Below are 15,507 nucleotides of genomic sequence, written 5' to 3'. Positions count from 1 at the left end.
GCGGAGACAGGAAATGAATAAAATCAAACAAATTGTGTCACCGATGGGCAGTGCGTAATGTAGAACATTACTAAAGGATCCAAAGAATCCTGAAAAATAGGAAATAGCATCACTAGAAGCGTGAGTAATTCCTTGAAAAATGGAACCCATTTAGGGAAAAACATCTTCAGCAGCCATGCCAAGAGCACGTATCCAGTCCGGGGTATGGACAGGATCGAAGATCTGAACTTGGGATAATAAATTTTTGGCATGCCTAATATGCTCAGTTATATCATAATTAGTGAAAATGACCGTAAGGTGAGCATGATACATATGTGCTAAGAGAGCGGTCAATTTAGAAATCCTAATGGTGGATGGGAAGTGATTTTCTGGGGATATGGAGATTGCTGCTGCATGTCTGTGGTCCTTTTTAAGGCCACAGCCACAGCAAGTTACATTTTCATGTGGCGTCAACATCCATGCTCCTGGAGCAAGTTGACAGTCATCACAATACTCAGGTATCGCTACCGATCCATTGCCCAGAATGTGAATTCTAGATAGTTTTTCAAAGATAGGGGTTGCAACCACTGAACAGGATGCATTCCTACAATCATGGTGTTTTTTGCCAATCAAAGCATAAGCGTAGGGTTGTCCCTATACACATGTCAGCGGAAAAATATTCTAATGGCTGTAGGAAGTTCTATTAAATCCAGCCTGACCTAGTAAAGTGTACGGAGTGTGAACTCGTACATGTGCTTTTAAACTTCCTGTGGAAACAATCTGTCCGAGTTGGACATGGTTATTAATCCGAAAATAACATTTGTCCGGTTGTATACTTGGCACGATCACTATTAAAGAAATTCTCCATACTCTGTATTTAAACCACCACAGAGTATCAACTCTGTCAGGTTTATGCTGTTCAATTTCACTCACTCTGAGTAACATGACTCTAGAAGTGGATTTCTGCAATGCCTTCAACTGCCGAATAGTTGAGAGATAGTTAAATATGGTGGAAACAAGAGGATCTGGAAGCTCTCCTCTAACTACTTGATGTAGGGTATTTTTGATTGCTTCGACCATATAGTTAGCTTTAACGAGATCATTATTTGCCAATGTTTGATCTCGATGTACAACCAGTGAGTCCGTAGTCAGACTCATCATTATAGTGACATATGAAGATATGTTTTTGAGATTCGAAGTGGTCTCACTTAACCACTGCGAGAACATTTCTAAGGCTTGTACGACTGAAGAGGTAGCTGAGGTTAGAAGTTTAGTGTTTTTCAATTGTACACTCATCAGCCTCCGTCTTTGACGGGCGGAGCGTGGTACCAAATACGATGTATTTGGTTTCTTCGATTTAGGGGTGACAAAATTCTGCCAAGTGTCATTCTTCATTATGACCCGAAAAGGTGGTGGAGCCTCAAGTAGCGAAATCAGAGATGATTCCTGCTTACTATTGATTGATGAGGTACTATTTCCACAGTTAGGATAGCTGCGTAAGCATCCTCGCAGTCTATCAGTATAAGATTCACTTTACGATTTTGATGGATTAGCTCAGGGGGTAATACAAGATTTTTAAATAAATCAGTCCGTTTGACTGAGGGACTCTGTTTAAAATACCATCCTATGGAGTAGACGGCCTGAATGGTGTGACTAGAATGATTAGCAGGTTTCCAATCATAAATGGAGAAGTTATTAGATACCCACGCCATGCGTCGAGCATCTTCGCTCGTCAGCCATCCAGGTTTGTCACAGTGACATTTCTGGAGTGTGCCTCGATAGTGTGGTTTACAGAATACTGAATATCGATTAGAGGGTCTAGTCAGGTCAGAAACATTAGTGTAACAATGACTCTCATAAATAGTTTTGTTTACTCCAAATACTATATCATATAAGGCACATGTCTGTTTCGGTCCCAGGATGCGGAACAGAGACATGAGGTCGGTTTCATTCTGCTGATTGCTGTGATCATCATTCTTTTGACGCGTCTCAACTGGATCTGTGAACAAGGAGGAATAACATTCTCTTAAGTTTTCCTATAAAATTTGTGTCATTTGTTTTTTGACCACTTTGATCTAGGCATTGTGAAATTTTTTCTTCCCATTTTTTATCTGGGTCTCCCAATTGGTAGTACCAGCTGTCATATAGTAAAGATGAACAAACTATAGTGACGTTGCCAGGATTTTCGAGTACATTTGGTTTTTTAAATTTAAATTCGAAGGTATTACTCCAAACATTACCTGATTCCAGGCTGGAATTGACCAATCACATACTAAGTTGTGATAATAGAGATTGATGGAGTAATCATGTCCTATGACATAGCATTTATATTCACCTAGTACAGGTGTACAATGAGAGAATTTAAAATGAGAGCCGAGAGCTGGCTCTATCTTTTTGATTCCTGTCCATTCTATGAATAGCAATGTCTATACTGATCCAAAAGGTGTTCCTGGGGATCTGTGAGAGATGGATCTATCATATCATAAGATATTTCTGGAGAAGATTCTTTTAGAAACTTCATGGTTTCCTCTAATTCTTTCATTAGGAAAATTTGGCCGTCATGGGAAATTATTTGGTGATTATCTATCAATTTTCCCAAATTGACAATTATATTTAGTGGAATGAGAACCTTTCCTGGGGAAAGACAGGTTGGTTCCAGGACAGGTGTCCATATATTTCCGTCGGGAATGGAAAATTTAGTATAGTCCAATTTATGAGGTGCGGATCGTGCAACTCTTTGAATAGTTTGGCCCGAAGTTAATTGTGTAGGTGCCTGGGGTTCTTTCCATCAGAAAAACTGTTTGTTGGAGGGTTTCATTCCCTATCACGATTACTACTGTCCATAACAATTAAAGCTATGGTAACCAGCATAAAAAGTAACATTAGTATACAATGTCGACAAATATTTTGACATCCTTTCTTATTAAACCATCTTCCGAGGGTGTGGCATGTTTCGTGCCTCTCATCAGGCGCTGCTGAGGGATTTAAATTGTCAAGAATCATTTCCACAGAAGTATGTTCTGTGATAGCTGAGCTGTCAGTCTGCCGTGGGGGCGGGCTGGCTGCAGTTCTACTGGCTGCCTGTAAGGGTTGATCTTTAACCTGGCGAATTGTGACAGGCTTGTGAGCCGTCTTTTTGAGAATGCCTTTGGATTGTTTAGTTTCTTTTAATTCATCATTAATTTGGGGAGGAGTTTGCTCTATAGGAGGTCCATACAGACCTAAATATGGATTGTCATGATCCATTTCTTTTATGGTTCAAAGTATCTGGGTGCTGGCTTTAAATTATCCACAGATACTGTTCTCTGAGTGGTTTGGTCCCCTCTTCCTGCTTCAATCACCACAGTTCTCTCGTTGAGTACCTGCATGATGACACAAGGGGGTTTCCATTTAGCTCTTAAGCCTGATTTGTTGGACTGTTTTTTCTCCTGCACGCACTCACCTACTTGGGGCATCCAAGTGCCTGGTGAGGGAAATGTCACTTCAGAGGTTACAGAAATTAGTGATTTTAGTTCCTTAGTGAGCTCTGGCTCAGGATCCGGAAGGGGTATCGAAGCATTTTGGGATAAAGGGGTATTCATGTGTATCCCATACATTAAACGGTACGGTGTAATATTCGATGCATGCCAAACTTAGCTAAAGGCATGTTATGAAGACACATTTGCACCTCAGGTACCAGGTTAGCCCACTTTGATCCCCTGATCATCATCAGTTTTGCCAGGCCTCTCTTTACTTCTTGATTCCGACGCTCCACCATCCCACTAGATCTGGGATGGTACGGAGCACTGAATTCCAATTGTATACCTGATTGTTCACACATGTCTCTGAAACCCTTAGCAATGAAGGCTGAGCCTTAGTCGGCATCTATGCAGGCTGGTAATCCAGTAACAGGGAACAGTGAGTACGAGAGTGTTGTGGTCGTTGCGAGTTCTGAACAGCGGGCGGTGGGGACTAACCAGGTAAATGCGGTGCAACAATCTACTACTACCAAGATGTATTGGTTCTTTTGCCCATAAAGTTTTTTTACCCACAGAAGGGGTGAATGGTCCAATATAATCAATTTGCCATTTTACCATTGGCTGGTCTGGTTTGGCAGGCCAAATCAAAGGTGGCCTCGTGACTGCTCCCTTATTATGGAGGAGACAAGGTTTGCAATTTGCAACAAATCGTTTACAATCAATTATCATGTATGGCCACCAATAGTGCATTCCTAATTGTGCACATGTGGCTTGGGCACCTCCATGGAGATGACCTTGGTGAGCTTCCCTTATTAATTCCAATCGTTTTGTTTTAGGAGGGATCACTCGGTCTGATTTTTTGGGCCTTGATACCAATACCTTCCCTTCTTGATTTGTTTGATAGAGATACTTTAAAGGATATCCAGGCGGGTTTCCTTTATATAGGTCTAGCAGTATTTGTAATTCATCATCTTGATTTTCTGCTATTTGTTGTCTTGTTATGACATTGACCCTGGCCTCCCTAACCTCAGTTAGGTCCATCCCTACAGCTTGTTTTACTTGCTCGTCTGCTAATTTATTTCCGTAGCTGTGCTGCTGGCCCTTGGTGTGTCCGGGGATGTGTAAAACCTGTACGTTTGGCTTGTCTGTTCTCAACATAGCTACTGTTTGCCATATGGACTTATGATTGATAATCTATTTCTATGTGTCTTCCATTTAGTTCTTTCCCATATGGGGAGGTCTCTCTCATATGCATTTCTCGCATATGCTGAATCAGTACATATTAGTACTGGATTTTTAGAATCTGCCCGTTGCATTGCTTCTTTTAATGCCATTGCTACTGAATATTGTGCAGTGTGAGGTCCTAGAGGGATCACAATGGTTTGTTCTGGGATATATCTGGACTCCTGAAATTGTTCTTTGATTAGTCCTATCCCTGCAGAGGATTTCATTAATCCATCTGGTTGAAGTATTTTCATTGAAGAGCCGTCACAATACCAGACTTCTTTGTAGTCTGCTAGATTGTGTTGGGGTACATTCTCTCTCTCACTCTCCGGGTATTCATCTTCCATTTGAGGAAGGAATTGTAAATCAAATTTCTGTGGAGTGACTTCCCACTTAAGTGTATGGTCGTGGAGAAGTGTTAACTACTTACCATATCTAATGGCTGTCGCCTTTCTTTCATTCTCTGGCAGCCTGTTTAAATATTTCAAAGCGTGACAAGCAGTCTGTATCAGAATTGGCTTCTCTCCTTGCCAAGGCCTGACTTTAATTAAAACTTGTAAGATAAAAGTCAGGGTTTGCTCAGTAGCATTATATCGCTGTTCGGTGAATGTAAAATTGTAGGAATAGAAAGCTCCTGGAATTATTTCACCCTTGTTGTAGGCGATCGCTATCCCTGTCTTTGATCCAATTTTAATTCAAAGGATCAATTGCAGAATCCTATTTCTGGTATTCAAATCGATGGCCTTTTGCACAGCATCCATTAGTTTCCCAAGGGATTGATAATCCTCATGGGGGAAAATGAATGGATTGTTTTTTGGTGAACATCTGTCATAAAGAGGTTTAGCTAATGCAGAATAATTTGGGATGAATGCCTTCGCATAATTTAACAATCCTAAAATTGATTGAAGCTCTTTGAGTTTCGTGGGCATTTGAATGCGTGAAACTTTCGCTCTAAAATCATTTGTCAGCCCCCTGCCTGTGTCTGTGACACTCAGGCCAAGGAAGTTGACTGTTTGTCTGCATAGCTGAGACTTTTTAAGATTGATTAAATAGCCATTGTCAACGAGTCGTTCAAAAACTTCATTCAAAAGTTCATCTAAATTGTCTGTTGTCAGGTAGATGTCATCTACATTACTCGTGACTTGTGGTAAGTCCGACAATATTTCCATTACTCTGGCTGAAAAGATTTGTGGGGAATTTCTAAATCGCTGTGGAAGGCAAGTCCACACATATTGATATCCATTGGGTGCTGTGAAAGCTGTATATTGCTGATCACATTCCTTAATTGGGTGTGACCAAAAGCCATTGGCCAGGTCCACGCAAGACTTGTACGTTTTTCTAACTAATTGACTTACCATCTGTTGGGCATTTGCCTGCTGAGCTGAGTTTGGCTCAGTGTATTTGTTTAATTTTGTATAGTCAATCACAAGACGCCATTTGTTATCGGCTTTAGCAACGCCGAACATTGGGGAATTGTATCGTGATGGCTTTTTAATTAAAACCCCTTGTTGTTCAAGTGAGTCAATTGTTTTAATAAGACTGGTTCTCCCGTGATGTTCTGGACTGTGCCATTGCTTTTGGACAGGGAATGGGTTAACCCCTAATGGGGTAGGCTCAATTTGCAGTTTGCCGCAATGGTTTGCGTGCTGCTGCAGAGATTCCCAGTGATAGTTTAAGAGGTGTTTTAATTTTGCTCGCACTGTGGAATCAGTCTGGTGTTCTAGCTGTTTGATGACGTGTTCAGCTCTTTCATCGATGTCAGAATTAACAGGAAAAGTGCTAAACCACAATTTTGAATCTTTAGCTCCAATTAATAACAAGACCCTTTGACCTGAAGGCGATGTCTGATTGATGTCTATCATTGCAGTCTTTAAAGTGTGCTGCATGCCATTTAATTCGACTGGGCAGTCAAAAATTTGAGTTGACTGCGATTGTCCTGTTATACCCACAATTTCAATTTAATCTATGGGGCCTTTTAGCTGACACTTGAAGTTTACTTGAGGATCTACAATTGAAATGTCTGACCCTGTATCAATTAATGCTGTTCCAAATAGATCCCTGATTTTAATATCTATGTAAGGGTAATGATTCCTATTCCTTGGGCTGGGTGAGTCAATTTTTTGTTGTTTAATCTGATGCTGGGAATTCCCTGGTTGTTTAATTTTTACCATATTAGTCCGGGCAAGTGTTGGAGTCTGCTGGACTTTGGGTATTTGACTCTGGCGATTGCCATTTCCTCCCTGCCTTTTAGATGTGCAGGGAGTCTGTCCTTGATTTTCCCACTGGCTACCGCAATATCTGGAATTTGGAATTCTATTTCTAGGGGGTAGCTGTCTCTGTGGTTGTTGTCGAGGAGAATCCTCCTGAGGGTAATTGTCATTTATGTGACTGAGGTCTCTGTGATTTACAGTTATCACTTTTAGGAGATTGTCTTTTAAATCGTTTGCTGCTATGAGTCCATGATCTTTTAGATCTCTTTTTATTTATTTATTTGCCTATTTATAACCAATGGCAATTTTTGTTACTTGACAAAGTTTGAAAAAGGTTTTTACCAGTTTTCTTTTAAAACTTAAAATGTTTGAAAATTCAAATTGAATTACTGCAAACTGCAAGCTTAGTTCTGATCTCAACTCAGAACTGAATTTAAGATTTGCTTAACACAAACTTGCATAACTTTTACAACTTAATTAATTCTTTATCTTAACAATTTTTCTTTTAACAAGTTTTTCTTACATTCACAAAAATGTTAGCTGCTATCAATGAGGGAGCAGTTAGCTGCGGTGATTTATACCGGAGCAAAGTCAACTGTCATCTCCAGATTTACACTTTTTAAAATGGAGTCAGTGAGTTTCTTTAAGTTTCTATTAATTCACAAATAAAATGAAATAAACATTATTTCAAGTAATTCAAACTTAAGATTCTGGCAATTTCAATCAATTGCTTGCGAAAATAATTAACTTTTATCAAAGAGGTGGAGAAATCCACTGGTTTCCTTTAATTAATTCAAAACTTAACTTTGCTGGAGTTTCACTGACTCGAAAGAAAGGTATCCGATTACATCACATGCTGCCTGTTATCTCAAGGCATGTGTGATAAGCACTGTCTGTAGTCTTTAACTTTTGGCTGCTGTTAACCCTTTGAGAGACTTCTGCTTTAACTAACATGCAGCATCCAGTTCTATGGATGCGTCTTAGTTTTAAAATTTTCAGGGTAAACAATTAATTGTCTGCAACTTGGAATAGGCCAGTTCCATTTATTAGTTCATTTATTCCTTGGGCAACTTTAAATATTCTTCCTGCATTTGGGGTATTTGCCATGTTTACAGGTTCGAAAGCTTTCTATTTTAGGGATCACACTGTTTTTTCTCCACTTTATTTTTAAATATTACTTTTTAATATTTAATATTTTTATGAGGATATTACTATTGCCTCACGTTATGGGCGCCAACTGTCGTGGATTTAGGTTATTCCGGTCCTGATAATACTTTATTACTAACCTATGCCCTAGATTAACCTATTGAAAGAGGGAAACCTGTTTTCCTGCCAAGACTCAGTATAGATCTCATGAAGGGAGAATGCTTTTCCGGGTCTCAGACAGTTAAACAGGATTTCAGTTACTTTCTATAGGGAGAGTTAAGATTCATCACTCATAACTAAATCGATACCTCTTGAGGTCGTGGGTCCTATCGCCGACTTAGGCTTCCTAAATGAGTGTCTAGGAGATCACCCTCGAGATTAATTTTCACACAGTATGATTTTAATTAAAGTATCTTTATTGTGAAAATACTACCAATAGATACATACTGAATTGCAGAGTTAAAGTATAAGTGGGCTAAACAGTCCTTCTAGTTATCTACTAACATACCAACTTCTTTCAATCGAATGAGATATCCAAACATGGAAAAATCCTTACCCATCTCTATCAGTTTCTTAGTACATTTCTAAGAAGTTATTGCAAAACCATACTTACAACAGGTTTTGTCCGACGAGACAAGCTTCCTGAGAACAGCACTGACTCTCACCCTAAGAGGAGGGGTCAGAATCAGACAGAGAGAATACTTCTGCTAAAATGCCTTCTCTTTTTATACATTAAACTTGCTTATCGGTTCAGGAAGGCATTTGTTACCTAGGCATTTATTGTTGGTTAATTACCTATAGCCAAATGGCTAATTGGATGTACTATCACTGATAGATCTTTTAATGGTTGTAATTGTCCAGGGTTCTAAGATATATTGGCAAGGGAGGGACTGGTTGCTGCCTGCCTCTTGTCAGTGTAACATTCTTTCCAGATATCAAAACAGACACTTTTGTGAGGGTGTTATCCTAAGTGTCAAGAGGTATAGTTAGGGAAGGATGTGTGTATCTATTTATCTGGAGAGTTCCCTGTCCTTATATTTTGAATACTTCTCGGGAGGGGAGTTCGTCTCAAAGGATTTATGGTCTATCAAAGAAGAGCTTCTAATTGTTTGATACTAATGAGTCCTTGGAACCCATCATGTGGTAACCTCTATCTGATCTTTAGCTGGAGTGGTTTTATTCCATCTTGAATTAGAATGCTGTTTGTATTACTGCCTTATTTTTAATCCGAATTCTGCGGTGAACGTGATATCCATCACATCCCCCTCTTGATAGACCTAAATTCTTATTCATCACTGAGTTGCTCTTACTCAAATATGTCCTTTCATTTGCACAATTATTGACTTCTTCCTTCCCTACTAAAGGAAAACCTTTAATTGGAAGGAACAGTGAAATATGCATTTGTTTGGCAGACTGTCTTGTAGTTCATTCTCAGTTCCATTCTAGAATGGAAGATCGTCGCTTCCAAGGACATCCTCACATTCATTGAGGATTCCATGGATTCGATCCTTCAGACGTTGTGGTCTATAAGGGATAATGTTTCCATTTTCTGTAAGAAGATTGTAACATTTGCTTCCCTGCCCATTGCAGAAGTTTTACTTCTATAGTCCTAATCAATGGATTTTTTGTTCTGTCTTTTGCTACCATATAGCATTTTGGCATATTGCATGAGGCCTAAGCCTTGTTGAAGAGCTGTTTTTAAAGTTGCCAATTGTTTTCCTTTTTCAGGATTTAGTTAAGTCTCTATTTCTTTTTCTATTTTGTCAATTTTGCGACATTTCCCCTTTGAATGGGCGTGGTCCGGGGCCTCTGATGTCATGACGACTGTGAGGCTTCTCGCGCATGTGCAAATGGACTTTCCCGTTCTTCAACTGCGCATGTGCAGCACCTTTTCCAAGATGGCTGCAATTCAAAACTGCCGTTCGTTGCTGCAAGCCTACCTCGCGGTGAGTTTTGGCGCCTCTTTTACCTTTGTTCCTTGTATTTTCCTCGCAGAATTCTTGGAATTTGTCCAGGACTGCCAGGAAGTCGCTCTTGTTTTGTCCCTTCGAGTATTTGAAGGTTTGGAAGATTTCAGCTGCTTCTGGACCCGCGATGGTAAGTAGAAGCTTTATTTTCTCTGCATCCGCCACGCCATCTAGGTCACACTTTACCAGGTAGATCTTGAATCTCTGCCGGAACCAACGCCAGTGTTCACTGAGATTGCCTTGGTACTGGAATCGGAATCCCGAACATCATCTTGCCTGGCTTTTGTTGCTGGTTGTCACTGTTTGCTGAGTTGAAACTATATGGATTTAACAGTCGACTCCTGGACCATGTTTTGTTATGCTCTTGTCGTAGCATTAGCTGCTTCCTTGATGTGCACTCAGACAAAGGAAGGTTCAGACTTGGAGATAGCTTTAACATGTTTATTAAACTATTCACAATTCTCCTGCTTGGATTCAACTGTTAATCCTGCTATAGCTACTCAGACTGACGAACCAGTCTGCTACAATCCATGTGGTGGGAGTGATGTTCAATCAACCCTGTGACTTTACTCACTGAGAGTCTCCACTGGAAAGAGACTGAGCATGTGTGATGTGTCCTTTTATATGGGTTGGTGTAATGCCCTCCTGTGTTAGTGTCACCTCTGTGTGTATCGTGACTGCCCATTGGTCGTGTCCTATCTTACTGACCTATTGGTTGACTACCTGTGTGTCATGTCTCTAGTGTTCCCTCTAGTGTCTAGCTAGGTGTAGTGTTGTACATTAACCCTTTGTGTACTTACAGTGATGTATATCACCACAGACCTGGGGGATCAAAATAGGGTTGGGACTCTGGAACGAAGCACTGCATCGGGTGAACTCCACCTCCACATGCGCAAGGCTCAGCCTGACGCAACTAAAAGTGGTACATAGAGTCAACTTAACAAGAACCCGAATGAGTAGGTTCTTCCCTGAGGTGGAGGATAGATGTGAATGGTGCCAAGGAGGCCTTGCCAACCACGCCTACATGTTCTGGTCTTGCCCCAAGCTTGTGGAGTACTGGACAGCCTTATTCGAGGCAATGTCAAAAGTGGTGGGGGTGAGGGTGGAGCCATATCCGAAAGTGGCGGTCTTCGGGGTATCAGACCAGCCAGATCTATTCCTGGGGAGGAGGGAAGATGCCCTTGCCTTTGCCTCCCTGATCACCCAACGTAGAATGCTGTTTGGCTGGCGGTCAGCAGCACCACCCAAAGCTGCAGACTGGCTGTCCGACCTCTCGAAATCTCTCCAAATGGAGAAAATCAAATTCGCCCTCCGAGGGTCAGACGACGGCTTCCACAGAACGTGGGAGCCATTCACCCAATTGTTCCGGGACCTGTTTGTGGCCAACAAACAAGCAGAAGCCTAGCCAGGTAGCCAAGAACCAGGGTAAAGTAGCCAAAGCATGAAAGGGAGAGATAGACCGGTGTCATGATCAGATCAGCATATCATGGTGCAATCATACACACACTGATGGACAGGCAGTTGGACCAACCAGCACACACATAACATCGCAGCCAATCACCAGTGAGAGCACAGGCACTATAAAACAGGCAACACCACAGTTCCCGCACATTCTACCAGGAAATAGCTCAGAGCACAGAGCTCACAGCGCGCCACTCAGACATAGACCATGTGCTGAGTGCCTCACTAAGTTAGTGATAGGGCTGGATCCACAGGTTAGCTGGTGAAGCACGTACCCAAGCCGGTAGTTAGTTGTTACCGTTGATTAGACAATAAAACAGAGTTGTACCATCTACAGCCGTGTTGGATCATTTGTGCATCAGAACACCCAACACGACAACCGGGAGGGGCGGGGGTGGACCCAGCTAAATCTAAGAGGAAGGAAAGGTGAACCACAGGGGGGAGGGGCGGAGGGGGGGGGGGGAAGAGGGAAGAGGCACGGAACAATAGAGGAGAGCCAATGAGGTAGTGGGGGAGGGGGGGGGGAGGCAGGGAAATGTTAACAAACTTGGCACCCACAGGAACAGAGAAAAAGGAGAATACAGGCGGAAGACGGGAGGGCCAGCTGAAGCGGAAGTGAACACGAGATGACAACGGTGCTAAATCCGTCCGGGAGAAGCAAGGGGCAATACCAGCACCAGACCCATTCGAGTACTGCCCTCCGTAACTGTCTCTCCAGCACCCAAATGTATATCTACCCCTGCCCCACCCCCACCCCCAGGTCTCTGCCCCCCCAAACAGATGTCTGCTTATGTGTGTAAATAATTTTGCCAAGTGTACAGAGTTGCTGCTGTTGGGCGGGTGCATAATACCCCACCAGTTACATTATTTGATTTTGTATTTCTCTTGTGTTTCTTTTTTTTCTCCCCCTTTGTGATTTGTGTGTGTGTGCCCTTCTCTTCTTCTATATCTTTATATATATATATATCATATCCTGTGTACATAACGGCAAATATACTTTGTTCAAAAACCCAATAAAAAACATTTATAAAAAAATAAGTGTGTTGCCCAGAACTCGATGCAATACTTTAGTTGAAACTGATCCCAGTGATCTACACAAGTTTAATATAACTTCCTTACTCTTGTACTCTGTGCCCCTATTGATAAATCCCAGGATGCCATATGCTTTATTAATAATTCTCTCAACCTGTCTTGCCATTGTCATTGATTTATGCACATATACACCCAGGTCCCTCAGCTCCTGCATGGCCTTTAGAATTGTGCCCTTTCATTTATATTCTCTGTCCACATTCTTTCTAGCAAAATGAATTATTTCATATTTCTCTGCATTAAATTTAATTTGCCACATGCCCACGTATTCCATCAACCTGCCTGTGTCCTTTTGAAGTTTTACATGATCTTCCTTACAGTTCACAACACCTCCAAGTTTGTATCATCTGCAAATTCTGAATTTTTCTGGTACACCAAAGTCAAGGTCATTCATATATATATCAGAAAGAGTGGGAGTCCTAACACTGACCCCTGGGGAACTCACTACAAATCTCCATCCAGTCTGAGAAAGAAGCATCCATTAACAACTACTCTCTGTTTCCAGGCACTCAGCCACTTTCACCTCCATATTGCAACTTTTATTCCACAAGCTGTAACTTTTCTCACAATGCTACTGTGCAGCAATGTCAAATGTCTTGTGGAAATCCATGTGCACCATATCGACAGCACTGCCCTCATCAACCATCTCTGTTGCCTCATCAAAAAACTCCAGCAAGTTAACTAAACACAATAGGCGTTGAACAAATTGTGCTGGGTATCCTTAATTAACCCAGATTTGCCCAAGTGACTATTAATTATATGTTTTTCAATTATGCTAAACTTGGAGACATGGCAAAGTGAGGATGAGAAAAATCAACTGCAGCAGGACATAGATAGGACAGAAAAATGGGCAGGCAATTATCAACTGGAATTTGATATAGAGACATTAAAAGCCTTTTAGAAGAGTGGATAGGGAGAGACAGTATATACTCATGGCACAATCCTAAAGAATGCATAAGAATAAAGGGACCTGCATGTTCATGTGAAAGGATCTTTGAAGGCGATTGGACACATTAAGCCAATGATTAGTAAAGCATATAAGATCTCGACTTCATATACAGAGGGGCCATAACGTCTGTGTATCGGCAGGAAGCCATGGCCCATTGATGCTGAGGTAGAAAAGTGCCCACTTATCAAAAATCTCAAAGAACTTTTTGACTCCAGCAGCAGCAGTGGGTCTGCACCGGGACACTCTGTGCAGGCCCCTGCATAGCGCAGTTTGAATGTAGCCACACACCCTTGTGACGGGGTAACTAAGGAAGTGCCCATTGAGTTCAGGGATTTCAATTGCAGATTTGTATTGAAGGCAACAAGCAACAGGTCTCACTGCTGTTTTAGAGGCATGTTGAAGTTTTTAAAAATTGTTTTTGTTCTTTCCGTTAAACAAGCGATGCTATTGTTATTGATTCATTTAAAGTCATTTTTAATTTTAATTTTTATAATTGATGATTGTTATTGAATATTTATAAGTGAACATAGGCTTTATTATTTGTTTTAAATATGTGAAACGATTATTTAAATCTGCTTTACATTATTATATAAATTTACGTGTGACATGCTTAAAAGTGTTCATATGTTTTAATTTAGGATATGGCAACTGAAAACCTACTTGAGAAGAAGAAAAGTCAGAACTTCTTGGACCGCTAATAATGGGGATTCTTTAAGCAGGACAAAATGTATATAACACAGTCTCCTTACAGACCTGCAGAATGGGTCACAAAATGCTGTTACAAGATGGTTCGGAGCTGGTCATGAGATTGAAACTGTCCCCCTCCATGACCTTTCACTTTTCGCCTTGTTTACTTCAATCATCTTATTCATTTCTAATGATCTCATAATTAAATAATGTGTTTAGACATTTAAATAAGACATTTTTAGATGTTTGTAAAGTTTAGTAAAAAGCAATCAGTCACAAAAATAATGTTATAAATAGAAAACTTTGATACCATGTAAACGTCTAACTGAACGCTTAACATTACCAGCTGCTGTGTGACATTTCATTCAATAACTCCCTCAACTTTTCCACCTTTCTTGCAATAAAATACATTTTTCATTTTAACACAACAATCAATAAAATATTTTTATACTTGAACACAACGGTTCTGTTATCTTTTTGTAATTGGGGAGGCAGGGGAGGGAGACGAGGGGAGGGAGATGAGCAGACAGGGAGGGATGTGAGGTGAGGGACAGGAGGGAGGTGAGGAGAGGGAGTAAGGGGGGAAAGGAGGGAGGGTTCAATGTCCAAAAGCAGCAGCTGCCAGGCGAACTCACACTGCCGTTGTGTCACCTTGCACACCTGCACCAGGAGGTGTGTCTACATCAGGCTCCATATTGCCCTCTTCCAGCTCCTCCATTTCTGGTGGCAAGTCATCTTTTGAGTTAATGCTCAGTCCATGTTGAATGACAAAGTTATGCAATGCATGACACACTACAACAATCGTTTATACTATCTCCAGTGCATACTGTAACAGTGCAATGTCCAGACATTGAATACGTGAATTCAAAACACCAATTGTCCTCTCCACTATCTGACATGTTGCTGCATGTTCACGGTTGTATCTTTCCTGTGCTTCTTTGTTGGACCTCCAGAATGGTGTCATAAGCCATGTTCTCAATGGGCATCCCTTATCGCCCGGTAATCAGCCTGCAGTTCCTGATGATGTTGTCCTGGACCAGTGTAACACTGAGTTTGGCAAGGTCGAATGAGTCATAGGCACTTCCGCTGTTGTTTGCATTTACACTGAGGATTCTTATTTGTGTATCACATACCATCATAACATTTAAAGAATGGAATCCCATCCTGTTGATGAATGAAGTTGTGCCATTTATTGATACCTTCAATTCAATATGTGTTCCATCAATAGCTCCGATTACTTTCGGGAAACCAGCAATCCTGTGGAATATGATGGACCTCTCTTTCATCTACACAAATGCTGCTCCTCTTTTCCTCAGAAAATATAGGCTGGATTTTAC

General features: G+C 41.1%; 2 long non-coding RNA genes across 4 annotated transcripts; one reads left to right on the top strand and one right to left on the bottom strand.

Moving 5' to 3' along the window:
* Window positions 1–1,833: 1,833 nt before the first annotated feature.
* LOC140428805 (uncharacterized) lies at window positions 1,834–8,736 on the bottom strand. Its single transcript, XR_011948890.1, has 2 exons — window positions 8,631–8,736; window positions 1,834–1,978 (listed from the first exon to the last, which is right to left on the bottom strand). It is a non-coding gene; the product is annotated as an uncharacterized lncRNA (long non-coding RNA).
* LOC140428804 (uncharacterized) lies at window positions 5,604–14,593 on the top strand. Of its 3 annotated transcripts, none has more exons than XR_011948887.1 (3): window positions 5,604–5,808; window positions 10,013–10,114; window positions 14,122–14,593. It is a non-coding gene; the product is annotated as an uncharacterized lncRNA (long non-coding RNA). The 3 variants fall into 3 exon arrangements; XR_011948888.1 differs by lacking the exon at window positions 5,604–5,808 and adding an exon at window positions 6,015–6,177; XR_011948889.1 differs by lacking the exon at window positions 5,604–5,808 and adding an exon at window positions 6,920–7,030.
* Window positions 14,594–15,507: the final 914 nt, after the last annotated feature.

This window comes from Scyliorhinus torazame, chromosome 8 (genome assembly GCF_047496885.1).
Source record: "Scyliorhinus torazame isolate Kashiwa2021f chromosome 8, sScyTor2.1, whole genome shotgun sequence".
Classification (NCBI taxonomy): domain Eukaryota; kingdom Metazoa; phylum Chordata; class Chondrichthyes; order Carcharhiniformes; family Scyliorhinidae; genus Scyliorhinus; species Scyliorhinus torazame.
This window is presented reverse-complemented; position numbering and strand designations above follow the sequence as displayed.